Here is a 26,210-nt window from a genome sequence, read left to right as displayed (position 1 = left end):
TGCCTTCTGCTTTACCTTTGTCCTTTGTGAGCTTAAATTTCCCATGTCAACAGCAGTCTCTTTGGAGTGTGATATTTGTATGTAAGAGAAAGGCTTTGCCTTGGCAAATGTGTACTTGAAAGGTAATGCCTTAAGCACCAACTTTTATACTTTTGTTTGCTTCATACATTACCATTTTTTTCAAAGGGTTTTAAGGTTTAGTGTTCCTGTTGTAATTTTTTCTGTTCTATTGTTGTAAATAAAAGTATTTTCTCTTTTTCTGATGCAAAATAAATCACTGTAACCTGTTTTTACATAAGCGATTCTGTTAAAATTCTTTATATTCCTCACAATAACTTAATTTCCCATCAGTTTTTTGGATTTTAAATATCAACTATGCTATAGAACTATGTTCTGTTTTGCATAGTGAAGAGGTAGAGTAATCTGATGCCTTTAGATGCAGTCATGAGTCTGCAGAGTCTTTCTGATTTCAGTTAGTCTTTGCCTTAGTGGAAAACATATTGGATAAATCCCTTTAAGACATTTTAAAAGCACTATTTCATAGTTAAAACATGAAAAAAACAAACTGGTAAATCAGAAAAAAGTATATTGTCATAAATATGTAAAAATCATAAAGCCTCATATCTAAACAGAAATTAGACCAAAAATGTGGATTTTAAATTCACAGTGTCAATACAAATAGCTAATAAATATGTGAAAAAATGCACAACCTCACTGGAATAAAAGAAATGCAAATTAAAAGCTTAATGAAATACTGATTTTTCTACTTATCTGATTTTAAAGGTGAATAAAAACTATTAGCTCCATTAGTAGCTTGGGTCCATAAAAACATGAACACTCTAATCCTCTGTTCCCAAGAGTACAGTTTTTAGTCTTTCTGGAAGAGAGTTTGGCTATATATGCCACATTTTAAGTGTTATGCTATTTACATTCCCATTTTGATAATTTTATAGGAACTTATGCTAAGGACATAGCAGAAAAAGAGTCTAAAGATGGCTCATGTGAGGACAGCATTGTTGATACTGAGAACAAGCTAGAAATAACTAACGTCATCCACTGGGAGCTGGGAGAATACTATACAATGGATTCATCAAATGGCTACTATATTGTAACGAATGAATAAAAATAATAGTTTCTTTTCCAAATACTCTTCCCTTTGCTTCCTTCCCAGCATACCTCTAAGTATCTGGATTTTTCTCCTCTTTGAAGGCTCATCTGCCCCAAACTAGCAGTTAAATTTTAGATTTCATAAAGTTCTATCTAAGACTCACTTCCTTTCTCATACTCTCTCCCTCAATCATATTTCTTCAAACTGTGGTTGGGGACTGAATCATGAGTTGAGAAATTAATACATGGGGCAGGAGCCAACATTTTAAACATCTATTGCAAAGAAAATAGCATGTACACAGGTACAGAAATGGAGATACACTTGAGGAATTTCAAGAATTTCTATGAAACTAAGCCATTAGGTTCATTTGGACAAGATTTAGGAGTTGAGCCTGGTGAGAAAGGCCATGGAGGGCATTGTATGCTATGCAAATTGGATAGTATTTTGTCTTGAAAATGGTGAAGTGACAGTGATATTTTAAGCTGGATTTTATAAGGAAATTTAATGTACTTACACTCTATGGACAGGAAGAACAGTGCATATCTATTTCCTGAAATGTACATAAGACACTGTATCATATCATCATGCCTAAGATGAAATCCATGCTCACCAAAACATCGCTGCAGAGACTGAGCTTATGTCAATAATATTTTAGGAACTATTCAAGCAGCTAGTCACCATAATATTCATCACTGTAATTTCAATATTATTTAATTTATAACTGTGATCTTTACTATTGAAGCAGTAGCCCACAGCATGTATGTCTGAATCACAGATAGAAGAGTGTTCATCTTATCTTATACAGTTAGGATATGTGTAACTCTGGAGCCACTGGATCAGGTTCTTATAATAATCTTCCTATCAGTTGGATGCAGTAAGGCTCCAGAGTACCTTTTAAAGGAGCTGCTCTTTTAGACAGGTCATAGACTCTGTGAACTGGGACTCCCCATGTTTCTTCAGGCCATCTTAGTTCTTCTTTATGCATCCTGAAATCACTGCTATATTCGTAGTCAGAGCACATGGAAAGGATAAAGAAAGCCTTCTGAATAAGGAAAACTTGACAGAAAAGTCTATGCAAATTAATTTTTCCCAGAGTTCCTGTTGTGGCTCATCAGGTTAAGGATGAGACTTTGTACTCTGTGAATATGCAGGTTTGATCCCTGGCCTTGCTTAGTGGATTAAAGATCTGGGCATTGCCAAAAGCTGCAGTGTAGATCCTAGATGTGGTTCGGATCTGGTGTTGCCGAGGTTGTGGCATAGGCTTGTAGCTGCATCTCCAATGTGACCCCTGGCCCAGGAACTTCCATCTGCTGGCAGGGGCAGCTGTAAAAAGAAAAAAAATTTTCCTGAAGTGTTTTTCACCAAAGTAAATTTATTTCTGCACTAAGCTCTCCAGGAATAAAGTTAGTGAGGTTTATCAATGTCTTATTTTCTCATATCAATGACAGTGTCTGAATAAATTCTAACATGTATTACATATGCCTTGCCTTATTCAGCATAACATTCTGTAACTAAACACATAGATTCCATCTTTTTTATGATTAAGTCACAATTGTAGTATTACGAATCATCACGATTCCTTAAACTTCTACAATGCATTATTGTAAATAGATATATGCTGTATTATTTGAATCATGTGACATTACATGTTTATGTTATGAAGTTCTTAAAATAGTCAAAGCTATTTAACTCTCCATTTAATAACCCCATCTTCCAACACTTGGAATTTCTTTTTTTATTTTGGAGTTCTTCAATCTCCTTTTTATATACAGTTTTCTGCCTTCCATGTCTTTTGGGATTTTAACTTTCTCTTGGTGCCGTAGGCAATGTGGCTTTCTCAAATAATGTCTTTCCTTGTAAGGAAAAGACAATGACTTTTGTGTGTAAGACAGAAGGACATTTTGTTAAAATGTCAGTTTGATGTGTCATCTCACTTTCTTTTTTTTTTTTTAGAGCCTTTTGGGTCCGGTTACCTATCACATACTTCAGTTTTAGTACTTTCAGGGTCAGATTCTCAAGAAAATACAGAAGGCATATGAGAAGTGGAAGGGCCTGCAGCTTGAGAAAGGAGAATGAAAGGATATTACAAAGTTTGATCCAGTGCCCATAATTTTTAGCTAGTCTCATTCAAAAGAAAAGGTAAGGCAAAGGGAAAGGAGAAGACACTCAGGAGCATGAGAAATGCCAATAAAAATATTATGCATGTTTTGATCCCTTAAAAAAATCGTAGAAATAAAAAACAAGTAACCAAATGATCATTGAAGGAACAAGCTAATATTTCCTAAAGAACACTGATAGCAGTATTCGGATTTTTAAGAATGCCCCTTTTTAGTGTCTCTTAGTTTATTATTTTAAATTCCTACCTATTTCCCTCTTATTGCTGGCTGCTAGTGTCTGTCTTCCTAGTGACTTTTAGAAGAGGATCTAAGAGCTAAGAAGGCTCTAAAGGAAGCATGCTCGGATAATGGCAGCAAAGATGCCTCCCCAGAGGCCATTCTTGGGATTCAGAGAAGAGCTGGAGAGAAGGAGGGGTGACCTGGAAACTAAACTAAGATCCAGAAGTGAACCCATAAAATTAAATCTTATAGAAGGTCCCTGGGTGATTTCCCTAAAAATACATCAGTGGCCCTTTTATCTCATGCCACGTAGACATAAAAGAAGATTATACTCTTCTACCTTATTGAGTTAAGGAATAAAATTTCCTGAAGGGGAGAGGAAGACAGAAATATTCTTAAATATTTTACAGAATCATAGCCATAGCTACTTTAGATTCCAATTACCTATGATTAATTATGTGCTACTGATTTTTTTGTTTTTGATTTTTTTTTCCCTGCCAGGAGAATGATCTGGAGCCTAACTCTGAATTCACACCTTTTAAAAATTTGTGGTAAGAACACTTAATATGAGATCTGTTCTTTCAACAGAGTTTAAATGAATAATACATTAGGGTTGACTATAGGTATAATGTTTTACAGCAGATCTCTAAGAACTTACTTATCTAACCTCACTGAAACTTTATGCCTAGCAATTAATAACTTCCCATTTTCCCTTCCCTCTGAATTTACACTTTTAAATAACCAATTCATGGCCTTAACTTTGTGTGCTAATATTTAGTTTTTGATTCATCTTTCATGATTATCAGTGAGAAGACATGTGAGAGTGCCCAGTGAAGGGCCTGAGAGTCAGAGATGTCTTTTAATATTAGTGGTCTTTTTATAAATAACATCCCATGTGTAGAGTTCCCATCGTGGCTCAGCAGAAATGAATCGGACTAGCATCCATCAGTATGCAGGTTTGATCCCTGGCCTTGCTCAGTGGGTTAAGGATCCGGTGTTGCTGTGAGCTGTGGTGTAGGTTGCAGACATGGCTCAGATTCTGCATTGCTGTGGCTGTGGCATTGGCCAGTAGCTACAGCTCCGATTTGACCCTAACCTGGGAACCTCCATATGCCACAGGTGTGGCCCTAAAAAAAAAAAAAAGACAAAAACAAAACAACAGCAACAACAAAAAAACACCTTGTGTGAGTCACAATGGAAACTATTAAGGTGAATTAAAAGCAGAGTCTGTCCTTAGAAAGTTCTCAGTCTAATAGGGAAAATTATGCATACATCTTAATAATAGCCAAAATAGAAAAATATCAGGAGAGACCTATAAAGTCTTTTAACTTTTGATCTTGAAATGACCACTCACTGTCTACCCCTATTTCCCTAATACTAATCCATAGAGATTTTCCTTATTTTCCTTATCTAGCTGGGTCAGTAATGATCTCCTCCCTAATATAGTTGGGTTGGTCTAGGAAGATTGCAGACTCCATTTTCAGAAAAAAATTTTGACATGTTCCAGTTTGGATGAGATGAGCTTATTAACATTCTAGAATTGAGTCAAATGGCTTATGTGGGAAATGGAGTTGTTATAGCTGTATTTGGAAAATTTAATATTCACCTGCTTTTTTTGCTTTTGCTTTTTGCTGTTTTTTGGCCACACCTGCAGAATATGTAAGTTCCTGGGCTAGGGGTTGAATCAGAGCTGCAGCTGCATCATACACCACAGCTCACGACAATGCTAGATCCTTAACCCACTGAGCAGGACCAGGGATTGAACCTACATCCTCATGGATACTAGTCGGGTTCTTAACCCATGAGCTACAATGGGAACTCCAATGCTTGCCTGCTTTCTAATGTAGATAATCCCCTAAAATATTCACCTCAAGAGTGATTTTTTTTTTTTAAGAATTTGACCAGAGAAGCTAGCTCTCTTTTTATCTGTTTTATCTTTAAAAAACAAAAAGAAAAAAAAAAAGATTTCAACATTTTTATCTTACCATAGTCAGTATTTTAAATCATGTATATATTTGATCATGAAAGAAAAAAAAAACCAGTATTGGCAGGTGGAGAGTTGAATTCATTGGCTTTATCTCCATTACCCTCAGTGGAGCTGCTAATGAGCTGTCTGGTATTCACATGGGAGAATTCCCATTTCCTGATAATTTGGTTCCTGTCAAGCTGAATATCTTTTCACTTTGACACCTACATTCTGCTTTTTAAATTCCATACTGTTTGCATGGACATCGTATATGTAGGTAATCTTTGACTTGTTCTATCCCTACTTTTGTAGAATTAATTATCTCTGCATTGACTCTGGGTACAACAGGGGACTTGGATTTTGAAGAAAGAATTATTTTTAGGCCATTCTTCTAGAGTTAAAGGTATTAATCACAGTAGAACATTTTTATTTATTTATTACTTTTTATGGCTGCATCAATGGCATATGGAAGTTCATGGGCCAGGGATCAAATGTGAGCTACAGCTGTGACCTATGCCACAGTTGCAGCAATACTGGATCCTTTAACCCACCACTGCCATGCCTTTGCTGTGACCCAAGCTGCTGTGGTTGGATTCTTAACTCACTGCACCACAGTGGGAACTCAAGAACATTTCTTTTTAGGTTTATATTTAAATAATATGTCATTGATTAATGGGATTAATGTGGGAAAATGTAGAATAAACTTTTAGTGTTTTCAACCTGCATGCCAACATCATAGAATACGTTTGAATATTCTCTACTTTCTGCAGTCCCTTGATTGATACTATAGTCCAGGTAATTTTCAGCATCATTTCTACGATATAACTATCCTCCAACCTGTTTTGATCTGTGGAATGAGAGAGTTCAGCTTTGTCTATCCAAGGAACTTGGTAAAAAAGAAAACAAATCAAACTCACTTGTCTGTAGGAAGAAGTTTCCCTCCTGCCTCTTTTCAATGAATTGTTAGAAACAAAACAGAACAAAAGCAACATGTTTATCTATGTTCAGAGAATGTAGACTTAAGCTCTCTTATTTCTGATTTGTTAAAATATATTGTCAGGAACAGATGGCATAACAATTAGTCTTGGTCAACTTAGAAAAATCACATGTAAAGTAAACATCAGAAGTGGTTTCATTCAGAAGTGAGGTCATATTAAAAGAAAAATTTGCCGTAAATATGACCTCATCTTAATACATTGAGGCAAAATACATCATTTTGGGAAGTTAGAGGTGAACCCATAGTTTTTGTAATAAGAGGCTACCACAGTCACCTGAGATATGAATTTGATGAGTGGGACTATGGATTCCCAGATTCTGGGTTGACTAATGAGAAAAGTTATTGCTCTAGCTTTACATTCCAAAGTCAACCGTCTTGAAGACTGTAGACTATAAGCTGGCATCTGATTGCCCTTCCATATTAGCACAGTTGATGCTGCTGCTGAATAAAGCATCCTATGAAAATATCCTGTCTTGGAGTATTCCAAATACTACTCAGTCCTATAAATCCCTGTGTCTACAGTTATTAACTTTACTAGTGTGGTCCTCTTTAGTTAGATGTAGAGTGATTTTTTTTTTTCACTTTAAAAAAAAAAAAGAGTCAACAGTTCCTTCCCTCAAAATTATAGACCTACCTTGCCAACACCTTGATTTTAGAATTCTAGCCTCTAGAACTGTGACAGAATATATTTCTGTTGTTTAAGCCACCCTGACTATAGGCCTTATATTATGGCAAACCAAGCTGGCCAGGACATTAGGGAAGGAAAGGAGAGAAAGGAGTCTCTGGGTCCATCTCTTAAGCACAACCTGATCATCCTCCTTCTTCCACAAATACTTGCTCCAAACCTCCCTCCCTGGACCCAGATGTGTTACTTGGAGTAGACACTTCCTCCATTACAAAATTTAACCTTGCCCTAATTATCCTATCTGGAGAAACTCGGCCTGAAAATAGGAAATCTTCAGTTCTTACCTTGATCCTCTTTGGTAGGTGAAAGAGACAAAAGACTAGAAAATAGCCCCCATTTCTCACTTCCTTGTGACTTTGTATTTTTATGTGATGGCAATCTTTTAAGAAGGTGCACCAAATGGCACTATATATCCTTTACCTAGATCCAGCAGTTATTTACATTCTCTCTCATTTACTTTACTATTCTGTATTAACACACATGTACTCATATCAATGTTTTTGAGATATTATTATTTTACAATAGGTTAAATTGCAAACCTCGTATTTCTTTATATGTAAATCCTTTAGCACGTATTTTCTAAGAACTAAGATATTGGTTTACATAATTAGAAATTTAGAAAAATAAACATATAATGTAATGTAATTTAATTGTACATTAAATCACATTTAATTTTAATTTAAAATTTGATACTATATTAAATTATCTATAATTAAATATATAAAAATAAAGTTCATAAGTTATATAATACTATTGTTTAATACATTATGTGCATATAAATTTCATCACTTTTTTTTTTTTAAGTAGCCTTATAGTTTTTTTCTTTTATCCAAATCTAGAATCCAGTACAGGATTATGCATTGCATTAAGTTGTCACGCATCTTTATTCTACCTTAATTCTTCAGGCTTTGTCTTTCTTGACCCTGACAGTTTAGGCATTATTAAAAATAAATTTTAAACCTTTGATGTTTTGTTCTGTCAGTGCAGTCACTGGTCCATTCTCATTTAAAGTCAAAATTCTAAACCTGTCCAAAGTTAAGAAGCCCTTTCCTCATTTCCAATTCAGGCCTGCTTTGGCCTAGATTCCTGTGAAGGGAAATAGATATAAGGTCAGATTATTTTCTGTGCCTCCAGACATCTTCACCCTTCCCATCATGGCCTCTCCTTTACGCCATTATCTCTTGAGCCTCACTTCCTGGGTTAGCAGTTCCTGGGTTAGCAGTGGGGAGAGGGGAGGGGCAACAGGGAGGAAAGCCATACTTCACTGTTATGGCTCCTCCTTGGACTCTACTGAGTTAAAGCAGGCTCCGGTGGAGCTCATCTAGCTCTTCAGTGATTTCTCGCTAGAACTTCTGATTACAACATCATCTCTCCTCTTTCTGGCCACTTAAACAATGTATTCTTGTTACTGACTGGGTTCTTGTCCTTTCTTAATCAATAGAAATTGATAAGAGGCCAGGCAAGAAATTCAGGCAAGGCTTTACTGGGGCTTCTGCCACAGCAGAGGGAAGCAAAAACAAGCAAGAGTTTCCCTTGCTAACTCACTTGCTTCCCAAGGAGGGACAAGCTGGTTCCTTACATGGGGTGAAGCGAGGGGTAGGTCCAGGGTTCGGGTCAGAGGGGTGGCTGAGATAGATTGAATGCAGGGAGCATGTGTAGTACCCTGCTCTTACCCCTTTTGTATCTGCATGCTCATAATTTGCCCCAACTTGCACGCACACAGTATTCTATTTTATTTTATTATATAATTTTTTTGTGCGGCAAAGGAGAGTTCTTGGGCCAGGGGTCAGATTGGAGCTGCAGCTGCCATCCTGCGCTGCAGCCATAGCAACACCAGATCCAAGCCGAATCTAAGATCTATACCACACAGCACTGGATCCTTAATCCACTGAGCGAAGCCAGGGTCTAAACAGTATCCTCATGGATACTATTTAGGTTCTTATCTGCTTAGCCTCCATTGGAACCCTATATGCAGTTATTTTTAGTCCCTTGTAGTTTCTTTGTATTTTTTTGCTTGAGGATATGTTTGTCTAGGTACAAGCACTATAGCCACTGCAGCAAAGGGTCTGAGGTCCCAGGTCCCAGGTCCCAGGTCCCAGCCTGTCTCATGATGACTGCCATATTCACTAGAGATAATATGGTTGTTCATCCCTAGAAAATATGCAAAACTGCAAGATCCATGTTTTGTCTATAGATACAACCCATGCTTATATTATTTTCCTTCCTTTATTTTTTCTTTCTTTAAATTTTCTTACTTTTTCCCTCAAATTATAGCCTGGTATTAGAAAAATGCTTTTTGCAACAAGTATGAATATATTTATTGGAAGGATAGATATTAATATTTTATTTCATATTCTGTTTGCCTTGGCGACTGGATAAGATATTTTTAAAGTATATAAAAAGCTAAGTGTTCTGGTAGATCCTTGTAGAGTGGTTGAATTATTATTTGAAAATAAGACAACTCTGTAATTATTAAGAAATTTTCAAGTTTCTTTAGATGACAGACTCTTATAGATATAGGCCTCATTTCTTTTTCATGGTTTTAAGCGACTTCTGATGATAAATAGAGCCATAAATATAACTGCTGCTGACACTGGCAGTAGAAAGTGAGGGCTACCCGTTAAGGGTCTATGCTGGACTGCACCAGTGACTTGTGGTGCTGTGGAGCATTAATGATGCTCATTGTACACTTTGCAGAACCCAGCAGACCAAAGCCCTCCGTAGGCACTAGTCTGAACACTATACTGCTTATAATGGATTCAGTACAAGACTGAAAACTACATATGGATTATTGTTGGCTTGCTCATTTGTTTTTATTTGGGAATAATTATACTGTGTGTGTGTATACGATTGTTTTAGTCTGCTTATTTTTGGGCTTTTCAAAGTAGAGTTAGTGTGTGTCACAGCAGTTGGAGGTGTCTAATGGCAGATAATCTTTGCAAAGGGTTAATTTCATAATTACACTTTTACCTGAAGCCTGCAATCACAGCATTGCATGCAGTGGAAAGCTGGACTACTACTATTTTATTTTCACAAGTGTTTGCATGCATATTGATTCATTTCAATGTTGTTAGAAAATTAATACAGCATTATTTTTCTGATGATGTTTCCTATTGTAGTCACCATAGAAATGTAGCTAATCATGCCAGCTCATTCAAGGAATATAGCTTCAGGAATGAATGTGTTTTTTTTTTCTTTGTATTGAAATGGTAGTTTTCTAATAGAGATACTGATTTGTGTATTCAAATATCTTTAAAGGAATACTTAATTCAGAATTGAGTGTAAAGAAGCTGTAGAAGATTATTCATCCATGTAGACAGAATTATATTGTGGTAGATAATGGATTTGTGTTATTCTTAATGTCTGTACATGGCTACAGCGAGACTGGAGTTGTTTTTATAACTTTTCAGTACATTGAACGAAAGAAAAGTATGACAGTAGAAAGCATCTGATAAATTAAATGTGACATGTTTTTTATCCCTATAAAATGGTTTCTGAGCAGCTGGTAATTGTGAATATTTCAGCAGTCATTTTTGATGTGGAATACTTCTTCTGTGTTCAACACTAATGAATTGTGAGTTGTACTTCATCAAACTGACAGATTCCTTACTTTTGTAAATAGGCATGCGATACACCTGGTAAAAGATACTCAACTCACCTGTTAAGCTCATAGAGTTTTCTCTTTCCTCTCTGTTTTACCATTAACTTTTCCTCTAAGGGAAGATAATATAGAGGCTCACATTCACTAGATGCTTGGTAAGTTCCAGTGTCATGTTATGTACCATGGTTATACACACTGGGCAAAGAAGAAAGTGAAACTCTGCCCTGGCTAACAGGGTAAATGAGTGCACCAAGAAATTAGAGATGATTTAAAAGTGTTTTGATATGAAATGCTTCTCTTTGTTGTTTTTTAATGCAAATTATTTTAACGAATAGAAGATACCTTATATTTCTTCAGCTTCTTTTAAACTTTACATAATATTTTTACAGCCTTAATCTGCTTAGAAATTCTGTGAAATGGGAAGTTTATGCACCATTTTAGATGTGAGGGAAGTTACATAGAGATGCTAGTCACAGAGTGGGCCATTGTGCAGACACTTGCTTTAATATATAGTACCGATTTCCTAAGTGATAGAAAGAAATTAATCTAACTGGATTAGGAACATGGAAGTATGTGGAATAAGAATTATCCAAAGAGAACTGAACATGGTCAGATCAATTAATCAGGAGTTGTATTTTAATAAATCTGAAAGGCTGAAATTAGCTCTGGTGCTGGAATGCATAAAACACCTTGGAACTGATTATGTGTTATTAGCGTTATTAACCCAACTCATTCTCTGGCAAAACATTATATATTAAGATTTTTATTAAAACCAGAACTCTATTATAAACTTTGAGTGGCAATGAAACTGCATGTACAGCTGCTTTAAGACTTTCAAATCAACCAGCCTTCTTTAATCTGTTTTATGCTCTGGGATTCTATATAATATTACCCTGAAAAAAAGAAGTCCAATTATAACTCACATATTGTCTCATTGCTAGTTGTCTATATCTTCAGGCAAACTTCCAGTAATGATAATTTTGAACCCTGCTAATAGAAATAATAATGATAATTAATGTTCTTATAGAACATTACTGTTTTTCAAGGAATTTCATTTTGATGCTCCTGGAAATATGTCAAAATTGGTAAGCTGAAATGACTACCAATAAGAGCCTAGACAGTCTAAATAAAATATAACATCTTTTATGCAGGCACAGATGAGTTCACAAATCATTAAGGAATAACTTCAAACACCACACGGGCCAAAGAGCACCACATACCAAAAGAACACTGAAACCCAGTCTAGGACAGACATGATTAACCCAGGTTAACCCTGGGCTGAGGGGGAATTGCGGTCAATTCAGTCCCAAGTCTTGTGATTTCCCATTTGCCCATGAGAACAAAATTGTAACTTAGTCTGCTACATACATTGGAACCACTGATATACAGCATTGGAGGGACTAGAAAAGAACCCCTCTGTTAGCATAGAGACATGATAAGGAAACTAGCAGTTAGCTGAAATCTACTTTTGGCCTTTCTTAGTACTGCTAGCAGGAAAACCTCAAGCAAATCTGGAGCTTCTCCATGCAATCAATCACTCCTTCACTTAATGAGACAGGTGTCATGTCTGCTAAGCCTTGCCTTTTCTAGACTATTATCTTTTTTTCTCAAATATATTTATGTGGCATGGTCTCTATTATTACATAATCATGGTAACCTTCCTCTTGCTTAAACATGCAGGTTAGCATGTAGAAATTCTGTGTTAAAATTCTAGCTCTTTGAACTCAGTTTGCCTGACTCTAAATTTGAGATAATTGTTGCTTGAGATATAAATGATATTAGTAGACATGCAGTCCCTTAAGCACCTAACACATAGTAAGTGCTTCATATTTTTCTTTTTCTTTTTTACTTGTGGCAGCACCTGCAGCATGCAGAGGTTCCCTGGCCAGGGATGGAACCTGCTTTACAGCTACGACGTGAACCAGTGCAGTGTTAACACTGGATCCCTAATCTGCTGTGCCACCAGGGAACTCCAGTATTTTCCTTTTTGAACTTTTGTCTAAATAAAAATCAGTTTTACATTTATATACCTATAATCATGTGTCAGTATGAACTAATTGTAAAAACGATATGCTTCACTTATTTTGAAATCCCTAGTCAAGTCACTTTTCAATAATACATATCATCTGAAAGTTATTAAAGGTAGAGTCTTTGGAGTCAGACAGCCTTGGGTTGTTGAGTTTTGGCTCTTAACACTAAATGCAGTGGGAATGTGGAAAATTCACTTAATATCTTTTTCCTCAGATTTCCCATGCGTAAAAAATATAGTAGGCAATAATAGGTTATACCTCACAGAATTGTAATGAGGATTTAATTAGGCTACATATGTAATGTGATTAACATAGAACATGGCCCCTGGTAAGAGTAGGTGCTATTATTATTATTATTATTATCAATACAGAGATAAGGAAAAATATTGTCAATTGGACTGCACTGAAAAGTTAAATGCAATATAAACACACACACACATCCATGCACACACACACGCAATAAAATTGATATACTTTACCCTAGAGGAGAACCAAACCCTATTACTCAGAACACCATTGCTAAGAAAATTTTTAAAAAGCTAAAAATAAAAAAAAGCCTGTTATAAAGTCAGGCAAATTCACAATGGCAAAAATTTTTAACAACACTTTGACAGTGAATGAAGGTATAGAACACTGTTTCCAAATAGGAGTTCCCGTTGTGGTTCAGTGGTTAACAAACCTGACTAGTATCCATGAGATGCGGATTTAATCCCTGGCCTTGCTCAGTGGGTTAAGAATCTGGCATTGCCGTGAGCTATGGTGTAAGTCTCAGGTGTGTCTCAGATACTGCATTGCTGTGGCTGTGGTGTAGGCTAGCAGCGATGGCTCTGATTCCACCTCTAGCCTGGGAACCTATATACGCTATGGGTGTGGCCCTAAAAAGACAAAAAGACAAAACAATATATATATGTACACATATATCTGTAAAACTCAAAAAGCTTAGTCATCCCAAGTTACTTAGTATGAGACCAGTCATTTAGTATGAGAACAGTCTACATACATTAATCTCTGAAGTCATCAGCACAGGGAAATATTTAATACATTTCACAGAAAATGAAAACTAAACAAACCAAAAGCTTTAGAGTTTAAGGAGTGAGTTTCTATCGCCAAACCCCCCCCCAAAAAAATCACTGACATAAATGTTTATTTCCAAATGGTGATGGATAAGCCAAGGGTTTCCATAATTGCTTACTGAATAAACATTTGACCTAGGCTTCATATACCAATTACTCCTTGTTATGGTACAGTGGGACCCAGCCAGCCAAAGTAATTTAGATTCATCTCAGGTCACTTTTTCATGCCTCAGTAATATTTTGTTAGTCAAGCTGTGCTTTGCTTTAGTTTCCTTTGGTATATTAGTATATTACAGAAAAATAAATGATCTGGATGGGAAAGTCCATTGAAGCTGGTGTTTTGTCCTAGCTGTAAACACTATATGTAATGGTTAACAGATAAGAAGAATCCAGTCAGTCTTCTAGCTTTTGCTACTGTTTGGAATTTGAAACAAGGGTCTCAGTGAAGTATACGCATGTCTCAAATGCAAAGAAACTCTTAAAAAAGTGATATAAAATGCTTAACCATTGATTGTTTGCTAGGCATCCTAGAAGAAATAATTAAATAACTGTGCATTTAAAGTGGATCAGAAATTGATAACTGTGAGTCCTGTCATTAAAGAATAATCTCTATTAAAGGGGTGTATTTTAAAGAGATAATTATATAGGTTAGCTCTTAATGAAATTTCATAGGAAAATCCTCTCACAAAAAGGCACAAAGGATATTTACTGTCTGTAGCTTTATACTATTGGCAAGTTACATTCACAGTGGTATGAAATATTAGTTCTGTCAATTTCTCACAATTTATGGGACTTTTGAAGACCTTCAGCAATGCAGATAAGCATTGCTGTGCTTACTCAGAATATTGGTTACATCCTCTTTGCACTTTGAAAAGCAAAGAAAGTACATACATTTATCAATCCTGACATTGATCCCGTTCAACCTGGCTCAGCAAAGGCTCATGTAAATAATACAAAATTGAAAAACTAGAAGGCCAAACAGAATAAGCAATCTTATATTTTGTAGCTGAAATATTTAAAGGAATAAATTAATTCTACTCTGACTTGAAATAATTTTCCTTTTCTTAATTCTCGCTCTCTTAAAAAAAAAAAAAACTCCATCCAAACAGATGATTAACCATAATCTGATATGTTTTCACAATTAAAAATAAAATGGGAACAACTTACATAAAAATTTTAATGTCATCATATGGAACCTACACTAAGATATGGCAGTTGGTTTCCTGATTGCATTTATGAAAATCCCCAGTGTGTCCAATTTCACATTAAAATGCATAGTACTTCTTAAAATGTTTATATATCATTAAAAATGTGATCTTGTGTAACAAGAATTTCATTTTTATAAAGGCATTTGCCACAGTGGGAAGGAGCTTTGAAAAGAAACTTACTTCTTCTTTGGTTTATATTTTATAGCAGTTGTAATCCATGATCTCACAGAGGAGTTTCTGATTAAGCATAATACAAATTAACCTATTAAGAAATGCTTGTAATTCTGACATTTAATCAAGAAAAACATGTTTTGTTACATAAAATTATAAAACTGTTGTTTTTCAAAAGCAATACTGCTACCATACTTTTAAATTTTATTTTAATTTGTTTTTATTTTTTTAAATTACTCAATGAATTTATTACATTTATAGTTGTACAATGATCATCACAATCCAATTTTATAGGATTTCCATCCCACATACTTTAAAATTTTACAGTTTTCTTTTTCTATCTTGTTTTAAAAATGAGTATATAAAGTAGGATAGCATCCTTAAATACTTTCAGGGGCCAGGCAGTGACCTAAGTGAATAAATGACATAAGTAAGGAACATGTGATTGCAGTTTAACCAGAATAGCACTTGCCTTGTTATATTAAAATTATTTGGGAGGCAAAAGGAATATAGTCTTGGGGTGTACTAGGCTGGGTATAGTCACCAACTATAGCTTCCTGTTTCATGTTACTTAGGAAGATGTTCCTAGAGCCTTTTATCTCAATGGTACTGGTGTCCTTTGCATTAGAAAATATTAGCCTTCCTACCAAAGGCAGTTTGGAAAAAAAACATAATCATAGAAGTGAAGTAAAATTTTATTGTATTTTACCCTGCTGAGGTAGCTAAGTCTTTTCCTATCCAATCCTTACACTTGTCACAATGGCATCTTTTGTGGTCTTTTGGGTCTTTTCATGTCTTCCCCTAAGTAATTAATTAATTTTATTGGTTGACATATCACCTTTTGAAGTCTACATTTTTTTTTGAATGTGACAAATTTCTTCTTTGAAAATACCCTCAAGCCTGTCCCTCTTAAGCCCCTCTTCTTTCAATTTTTTGTTGTTTCCATACTTTACCATATGCAAGAACATTTCTTCCCTTATCCAGTATTGGAAATTGAGTGCCGACAAGGAGCCAGGCCCTGTGCTAGATGCTGGTGTTAAGTATCAGTGAGCTGGAAAGACCCCATCCGACCCTTGGGGATGTACAGAGGCTAGCGAGGACATGACCTAATAACTGTAACTCTGATGTGTGCTATGGCACAGTTCAGGTGCCATGTACTGGGCAGCAATTTTCCAGGTTACCTGTTACTACTTTACCTCTGCCTGTCCTCTGTGAAGCCTTCATTCAACCCTCCAATCTGCATGAATTTTTCCTTTCTTGAGACGATGGCTGTACCTTCTCTTCATTTCTGTTATTTCACTTATCCATAATTACTCCAAATGCAATGGTTTGCTTGCTTAGATGTTTCCACCCTAGAATGAAGTTTGTTAAGGACAAGGCTCGATTTTATCTTCCTTTGTAGCCATAGCCCTTGGTGAGGTTCCTGGCTCTGGGGCAGCTATTTACTCAATAAGTAATAATAATAATGATGAATAAAATAATACAATATTAATAAGGAATAAAATATTGCAGTAATAATAATTAGGAATAAAACATTACATTCCTTAATGTTTTAAAATATGAAAATTAATAAATTGATATCCAGCATCTGACTAGATCTGATGAATTCAGATGGCTGTACAACTTCAAATGCTTCTATTCATGGTGTCTAGCTTTTCTTTAAACATAATTTTTATCACTGCATGTTGATTTATATAAGTGATTACTGTTTATTTTAAGAGTGTATTTATATTTACAGTAGAGATTTAATAAATATGTGTTATATCAATGGTTATTCTTATTGTAGGGGAAATTGATAAATGAAAGTTTCTAATGTTTCTTTCAGGCCTGGAATTTTTATGCCAATATATTGATTTTATTGGAGACTTGAAAATTAATACTGTCCCATAGCTTGAAAGTAAACACGTTGGAACACACAAGAGTATACACAAATAGAAATTCTAATAATAAGGAATTGATATGTATGGAGTATCTGTAACAAGTGTGGTTACTACTGGTGTATTTTTTTGGGCCCTCCGTCTTGTTAAGAACTCTAAGCTCTTGACTTCTTCACTTTGCTGTCCTTCCCATTTATTTTCCATTTGTCATCTTTCTTGCATAGGTTCTTTATTTGGCCATTCTCTGACACCCCATCCAAATCTCTTCTCTGGTATCTCTAACCTTTCCTATGTTAAGGTTTCTCATTCTTCCCCTAAGCATTAGTGAACTTGTTTTCTATCTATTATTGCTCCATCTGTGATTCTAGGCTTCAGAGAAGCCTTTCTAATCTAATTCTCTAAGGTGAATATCCTGTTCCTTGTTGCTTAGTTAGAATCTGTTCCTCTTTATGTTTTGTTTTTGTTTTTTTTAAATTATTTTTTATTTCATTAAAGTATAGCTTATTTAGAATGATATGCCAATTACTATTGTGCTGCAAAATGATTCAGTCATACATTTTTTTTTGCTTTTTTTTTTTTGGCATGTTTAGGACCACACCCATGATATATGGAGGTTCCCAGGCTAGGGGTAGAATCGGAGTTGTAGCTGCCAGCCTACACTACAGCCACAGCAATGCGGGATCTGAGTTGTGTCTGTGACCTACACCATAGCTCACAGCAACACCGAATCATTTAACCCACTGAGTGAGGCCAGGAATCGAACCTGCATCCTCATGGATGCTAGTCAGATTCATTAACCCCTGAGCCGTGATGGGAACTCCCTGGTCATACATTTATATACATTTCCTTTCTCATATTATCTTCCATCATGGTCTATCCCAAGAGACTGGAAATTATTCCCTGTGCAAAAATATGGAACACTTCACACATTTGCATGTCATCCTGTGCAGGGGCCATTCTAACCTTTGTATTGTGCCAAATTTAGTACATGTGCTGCCGAAGCAAGCACTGGTCCTGTTTAGTTTTAATCTAACTCATTCTTCTTATTTTTTTCTAAAACTTTTTACCTATAGGTTCACCTCGGTTCTAATCCAGGCAAGGGCATATACCCCTATTGTCTGCTCTCTGAGCTGAAGAAAATAAAGTATGTGAATATTTTAGTCCTGTATCATTTGTGTTGCTTAGCTTTGACTGAAATTGGCAACTCTAGCTGCTTCTCTGCAGAGAGTTAGTGTCTGCGGCTTTGCTTCTCAGGCTGTTGCCAAAATCACTTTTGAGTAAAGATCTTACCATTTGGTATCTTTGTGCCAGGCCATCTTGTCAAATGCTGGGGCTCTTCCAGAGACTGAATTTACTGTTTGAAGCTATGATGGAGCTTGAAATTGTCTTGCATGCATTTTTTTCCTATAGCCTCTATTTACCGCTGTTCCAGTTCAGGTCACCTTGCGAGAGCTCATTAAATGTCCCACTGACATCCATTCCTCTCAGGCCATTTTGCAGCTTGATTATCTTGAACATCACTTTATAAAGTTAGTTATTTTACCCAGTCAGTTGTCCCTTGAATGTATAGAAGTATCTGGATAGAACTGAGCAAATCATCGCACAATGCCAGGCAATTAAACCACCAGGAACTTTTACTGCTTTATCGACCTTCAGCATTTTTCTGGAGTTCAAAATAACAAGAAAATGGTGTTCCGGCGGCTTCTCAAAAGCATTCAATTTATGTTTAATCCAATCCTACAAATACTTGCTGAGAATCAACTTGTTTATAGGTTCTGGGTCCGTGATAGAAAGTTTGTGTGTGTGTGTGTGTGTGTGTGCACACGTGCATGCAGTGTGTATGTATGTGGGTGCAGTGTGTTTGTATGCAATTTATCATGAGTTATGTGGAGAGTTCTGACCTTCCCCGTCCACTCACCTATGGTTAAAGTTGCCCCCACCTGCAGGCTGAGTTCTTCCGGGTTCTTCAGGCAGCCCTGTGACTGGCTGGGCAGGGCAGAGCAGCCCAATGCCAGTGGTTTAGATTTCCTGTTCTAAGCCTTGGGCTCACTGTCTCTGAAATTAGCGTCTTGGCACCACCAGGTCTAGGAGGCAACCATTTAGAGTCCATATTTTGCTGACTTCTCTTGGATTTGCTTTCTTACCTGAATTTTGTCATATTCTTAGATCCTACCAGGAGCCAGGGCCTAAAACCCCTTTTATTTGCTGAGGATCCCAGGTAGTCTCTTTAGTATTTACATCTTCATCTCTTTGGGGCTAGGTCCGCAAATTAGGTGATTCAACCAGAACAGTTTAGCTGTTGCCCCTTTCTCTTCTGTATCAACAACTTACACTGGCAACTGTGGAAGCACTTTACATGGATTTTATCCAATTCTCACAATAATGTTATGTATTACAGTTTAAAAATCAAACAAGCAGAAGAGCTGAGACCCAAACCCACATCAGTCTCTGACTTAACTTGGGGTACCCTAAACCCTCGAGAACTTCTGTTGCTGTATCCTTCAGAGAAGACTGAACACCTTTGCGCAGCATGGCAATCAGTGTAGTTATCTCAGTTTCAGATTCTTGAAGTCCACCTCCATAGTTTTTCTCTCTGCAACTCAATCTTGTACCCAATCAGTATCAGTTCCTAATTGCAATCAACAGAGACAAACTTTAAATAGCAAAGGTATTAGTAGCTCACAGAATTGGTGGGAGTCCCAGAGAATCAGGCTAGGGGCTAAATCTTCAGGATATAAGATTACAAGCATGTCACAAGAGCATTAGCCCTGTGGCTACTGTCCAGTAAGACAGAGGAATGCCTACCATCCCAGTGAGGTTAAGTTGGAGCCAAGAATGTGACCTTATATCATTTGGGTCATTATTTTCCCTGATGCTGTCATAGGAATTGTCAGAGGCCACTGCAGAGACCCCAAACCTCCAACGGAGGAGAGGTTCTGCTTCTTCCTCACATTCTTCCCACCCAAATGCAAATGTCTCAATTCCTCCATGTGATTTCTGGAGATTGGATCATATGTCTGCATCTCAATTTAAGGGAATTACAATTTGGGCTTTGGTGAAACTCATATTTTGAAAGTTTGTTCAAGCACCAAAGAGCTTTTCAAAAGACAGTATGATAATGCCCACCACGTTGCCAACCCCTATAACTTAATTACTCCTTTACTTTCTACTTCCAGATGTCTCTTCCAGTTGACCAGTTCACAGCCCTCAAATGTAAGCTTTAATAACATTTAATAACATTTATCATACAGAAGTAGAACTAGGCAGAAGCAGTGGCAATTGAGCGCTATTTGCAAAGCTTTTGTTCTAAAATGCAGAAATTGTTTCCTAATATTTGCCTAGCCATTCAAGTTTTACATTTATTTTTCTTGTGTTTATAATGTTCTTTTGAAATCTGTATTGTCCCTGGTTTACCCAAGACTTTACTGGTCTGCACTGAGTCCCGGAGATGAAATAAATAAGTCAGTAAGTGAGCAAGCAAGCCTATAAGTAAGTAAAAGCAAGTCTTGGGTACATTGCTCCAGGACCCGGGTGCTAGTACATTTCACAAAGGCACATTAATCAAAGTGCTGTGCCATTTATAATGGCAGGTGGCCCCTTCCATTATTACTGTGACAATACTGCCAAATAAGCAAAACACAAATAAAAGTCTCTAGAGGAAAATTGTTACAAATAATTAGGGGCAAGGAGTTTTATAGTGACTAAAATGCTATAATTAGAAGGGAGGATTTGGAGCACTATTTGAAGGAAAGGAATCGATAGAAGAGTTATTTTCTTGGCTCAGAAGAGCTTTTTCATCTGCCTTTGTTCATAGTAAAGTGGAGTTGTTTTGGAGTAGAAAATGGCCCTGGGCTCTGACCACCTTGGCATGGGGTTAGGGAGTCTGCTGGGGTTTGGGGAATTGTGTACAGCATGATTTTTTGAAATCAGGTTGCTAATAGCAAACAAACTATCAAAGATAATAATGATGAATGATTTATTCCTTTCTGTTTGTTTCAGGTCGCTCTTCCTTTGAAAGTTAAATATCATACAGTGTTACTTTAAGGGAAATGCTTGTTTTTGATACCCAGTTAAAACCAGTTCAAGAATAATAATTTACTGTCACTTTGGCTCTGATTAAGCAGATATTTTGTTTAGAATGTTCTAAACTGATCAATTACTAAGAGCGAACTTAAAATCTGAGCTCATTTTCCCATATTCCTTTTCTGAAAGTGATCATGGTATTTGCATATTTATGTTCCCATGGTTTATTTCTCAGGATGTTTCTTATGGTGGTTCATTTTGAAGCTGTATTTTATATTTGGGTATCCATTTAAAAAGCAATTAATTGTTTATTATTTGTACTTAGCATTACAAAATTCCATGAAACAGAAGGATTTTCCACTCCAAGGAATAACTTGAATTTCCTTCTACTGCTTTGCTGACCAATGGATAATTGACTTGGCATTTACTAGAATGTGGCCACCCTAGCTGTTTTTTTTTGTTTGTTTGTTTGTTTTAATTTTATTGAAACATGGTTGATTTGCAATGTTGTGTTAATTTCTTCTGTATAGCAAAGTGATTCAGTTATACATAAACACATACTCATTCCCACATAGGTTATCACCCTAGCTGTTCTTGAGTATAGCCCATTTCATCTTTAGACTGTGTTCTCTGATAAACTGCCCTGTTATTAATCTGAAATTTTTCTCATTTGTCCTAGTTAGTTCCCTTAAGATTAATAATTTGTCTTTTTGTTTTTGCTGCCCATGAGTTGCTTAATATGGTAGCTGCACAACTTTATTAGAGCGTATATAAAGTTCTTGATATTGCAGAGTATCTTGAAATACACATTGTGCTTATATATTCATAATAAGTAGCCTTTTGGCATTTTAGTACATTGGTTACCTTTTCAGTTTACTCAAGGAAAAAAATAATTTAAGTTTATAGGGACGGAATAGGATAGGAGTGAAAGTTTGCAAAGTGACATAGAGAGGTAAATTTCACAGCATGCAAAAACTGGTCGTCTTTATGTGGAGATATATGCCTGTAAGCCTGACTTTTACCCTGCAGTGGAGAGGGGGCTGCAGAGAAGTTTGTTCTCTTGATCCTAAAATAAGCTGATTAGGCGAGCTCCCCAAAATTTTATCCACTAATATCTTTTTAATTTAATTCTTGCTCTGGTAATAGAGATATGGGTAAGGTTTCTTTTTTCCTTTAATTTGCTACTCGAGGAGTTCCTGTCGTGGTGTAGTGGTTAACGAATCCGACTAGGAACCATGAGGTTGCGGGTTCGGTCCCTGGCCTTGCTCAGTGGGTTAAGGATCCGGCGTTGCTCTGAGCTGTGGTGTGGGTCGCAGAGGCGGCTCAGACCCTGCGTTGCTGTGGCTCTAGCGTAGGCTGGCAGCTACAGCTCCGATTGGACCCCTAGCCTGGGAACCTCCATATGCCGCGGGAGCCGCCCAAGAAATGGCAAAAAGACACACACACAGACACACAAATTTGGTACTCGGTGCTAGTAATACAAAACTCCCTGTGCTAAGTCCAAAGGAAAAGATTCCCCTTGTTTTAGCTTTTACCTAGTTCTTTCTCTGGTTAGACTCTTCAGTAATCTAGAACCTTTGAAAAAGTGAGACCTTCTTCAACAAGTTGCTGTTTTTTTTTGTTTTTTTTTTGTCTTTTTTGTTGTTGTTGTTGCTATTTCTTGGGCCGCTCCCGCGGCATATGGAGGTTCCCAGGCCAGGGGTCGAATCGGACCCGTAGCCACCGGCCTATGCCAGAGCCACAGCAACACGGGATCCGAGTCGCGTCTGCAACCTACACCACAGCTCACGGCAACGCCGGATCGTCAACCCACTGAGCAAGGGCAGGGACCCAACCCGCAACCTCATGGTTCCTAGTCGGATTCGTTAACCACTGTGCCATGACGGGAACTCCCCCAAGTTGCTGTTTTTATTAGATTTGCCTCATTTATACAAATTGCACCAGAATTAATGAGGAATAAGAAATGAATAATGAAAGCTAATAATAGGAGACACAGAATTTACAAATTTGAGAAGAAATAAATCTTTAGATATCCCAGTAAACAAAGTTGAAATAAAATTAGGATATTTGAAAGTCCAATTGATAGGCCTTTTATGATACCTGTGGGTGGATACCACTTTAATTTCCATTTTATAAAAGGGAAAATTAAGGGTTAGTTTAAATAATCTCCCTGCAGATACAAGACTCTCAGGTTATTGAGACTAGGTGATGGGATTAAATGTGGGAAATAGGTGGTGTTTAAAAACTGCTAGTGATATGGAAAGGGAACTAATATTTGATAAATATAAATACATGACAAGTAATCTACTGTCATTTGGTGCTCAATTATTTCTCATCACAACCCTAAGAATTAGATATTATCATCTCCATTTTGCAGATAATGAAATAGAAGCTTGTAGGAGGTAAGACATCTTCCTACATTGCCCATTTGGGTAGCTCACGTTTGACCATTGAGCTCTGACTGCAAAAACCTATGCCTTTTTTTATAATATGAATGAATCGTAAACTCTTTTAAAGCAGGAAATTACTTTACTTGAATATGAAGACTGATTTCTGGGCCTTCATAGAGCTTATGTTGTTTTTATGGTCATTACTTTTCCAATGAGTCATTTAGCATACTGTCTTGATTATGTGTGTACATGTTCCATCTATTTTATGCCCCTATGGGGCAGGAACTGTGCTCTATTAATTTTTGAATCTCCCACAGACGCCTACTACAGCAGTATTCCCAATGCACCCCTTCTTTTACACTTTTTTTTAAATAATCATATAGTTTTATAAAATACATCTCTCCACTTAAATAGATTCCAGCTATGACAATGTTTATAATTTCTCTGTAATTTGAACTTTCATCAAATTTCTACTTTTAGAAATGCAGATTTGCAATTAATCAATGACTCATTCAGAAAGTGAGATTCCTTCTCTGGTCATAGGGCATAGAGAGATTTGTTGCAAAGTATAAAACCGAATGAATTTCTAACACAGGAAAAACATTTCAACCACCTAGAAAGAGATTTGTGAGCATTCTTTATGGGACTGGAAGTTGTTCTTGGAATGAGGTTAACAGTACTGAGAAAATTTTTTAAATAAAGTCTTCTAAAAGGAAATATAAATATTTTCACCCATATTTAATGTGTCATAAAATCTCTTTGTTCCTCTTTTAAAGCTATTAAAAAATAGTTATTTTATGTAAGAGGTTTTCAAACAGATATGCTATTAAATATTCTAGAATAGTTTTTGAGGGTCTGCAGTTACTGTCAGTGACTAACCATGGAAAAGTGTTTTTGTGTTGGTCTTTGCATGCCTGAGGCAATTACCATTCTTTTTTTTTTTTTTTCCCCACCAGGCCCTTATTTTTCATGATTTTTTTTTTTTTTTGGAGCTTTGTTGAAGTATAATTGGCAAAATTTTGGATATTTAAAGTGTAAGGTGTGAAGATTTGATATACATTGTGAAGAGATTCCCCCCATTGAGTTAATAAACATCCATCACCTTGCATATTTTCCTTTTCTTTGGTGAGAATATCTAGGTTCTACTCTCTTGGCAATTTTCAATTATACAATACAGTATTACCAGCCGTAGTTACCTGTTTTACCTGTTCTACCTTAGATCCTCAGATCTTATTCATCTTATAACTGAAAGTTTGTATCATTTTTCTAACCTCTCCCTAGTTTCTTCACCTCCAGCCCCTGGCAACCACTCTTCTATTCATTCTTTTCTTTTCCTTTATTTTCACTTCCTTCCTTCCTTCTTTCCTTTCCTCCTTCCTTCCTTCCCTCCCTTCCTTTCTTCCTCTCTCCCTTTTTCCTTTCTTTCTTTCTATGGCTGCACCCACAGTATATGGAAACTCCTAGGCAAGGGACTGAATGAATCCAATCCATAGCTGTAACCTATGCCACAGTACAGCAATGCCTGGTCCTTTAACCTACTGCACCAATCCGGGGATTAAACACTCACCTCACTGCTGTCAGATTCTTAATCACTGTGCCATAGTGGGAATTGCCTCTTCTCTATTTTCTTAATGTTTCTATGAGTTTGACTTTTGTTAAAGATTCCGCAAGTAAGTCATACCAGGCAGTGGTTTTCTTTTTCTGTCTGGCTTATTTTTTTTTTTTCACTTAGCCCTCTAGATTCACTGGTGTTTTTTGCAAATGACAGGATTTCCTTCTTTTTCAGGATTGTATAATATTTCATTATATATAAATAAATAACATATAATATTTCACTATACATATATACATAATATAAATCTATCTTCCTACCTATATATCTCATATTTTCTTTTCCATTCATCTGTTAGTTTACACTAAGGTTGTCTCCATGCCTTGACTATTATGAATAAGGCTGCTGTGTACATGGGAATATGTATATCTCCTCCAAATAATGATTTCATTTCCTTTGGATGTATACCTGGAAGTTGGATTGTTGGATCATATGGCAGTGCTATTTTCAATTTCTTGAGGAACTTCTGTAATGTTTTCTATAGTGACCATATGAGTTTATATTCCCACCAACAAGATACAAGGTTTTCCTTTTCTCTACATTCTTGTATTTTTGAAAATAGTTGTCCTAATAAGTGTGAGGTGATATCTCATTATGGTTTTGATTTACAGTTTCTTGATGATTAGTGATGTTGAGCACTTTGTCATGTGCCTGTGGTCATCTCTGTCTTCTTTAGAAAAATGTCAATTTAGATCCTATGCCCATTTTAAAATTGTTTTATTTTCCCTATTGAGTTGTATGAGTCCCTTGAGAATTTTGGATATTAACCATTTATTAGATACATAATTTACAAATATTCCCTCCTATCCCATTGGTTGTCTTTTCATTTGTCGAAAGTCTCTTTGCTTCATCAAAGCTTTTTAGTTTGATGTAGTCCCACTATGTTTTTTGTTGTTTTTGCTTTTGATGTCAAATCCAAAAAAAAGTCATTGTCAAGACCGATGTCAAGGAATTTACTATCTGTGTTTTCTTTTGGGAATTTTACTATTTCAGGTATTATGTTCAAGTTTTTAAATCATTTTGTTTATTTTTGTTTATGGTATAAGACAAGGTGTAATTTCATTCTTTTTTTGTGTGACTGTCCAGTTTTCCCCTCATTATTTGTTGAACAGATAATCCTTTTCACATTGTAT

The 26,210-nt window shown here is 36.2% G+C and overlaps 1 protein-coding gene and 1 non-coding gene across 4 annotated transcripts in view; one reads left to right on the top strand and one right to left on the bottom strand.

The window, feature by feature from the left end:
• The window catches only part of RALYL (RALY RNA binding protein like), a 751,148-nt gene that overhangs the window by 129,696 nt on the left and 595,242 nt on the right, over positions 1 to 26,210 (top strand). The gene's annotated exons all lie outside the window — the stretch shown is intronic.
• LOC125130218 (U6 spliceosomal RNA) lies at positions 17,959 to 18,061 on the bottom strand. The gene has a single exon (XR_007135710.1). It is a non-coding gene; the product is annotated as a U6 spliceosomal RNA (small nuclear RNA).

The sequence above is a fragment of the Phacochoerus africanus genome, chromosome 6 (assembly GCF_016906955.1).
Source record: "Phacochoerus africanus isolate WHEZ1 chromosome 6, ROS_Pafr_v1, whole genome shotgun sequence".
NCBI classification, from domain to species: domain Eukaryota; kingdom Metazoa; phylum Chordata; class Mammalia; order Artiodactyla; family Suidae; genus Phacochoerus; species Phacochoerus africanus.
This window is presented reverse-complemented; position numbering and strand designations above follow the sequence as displayed.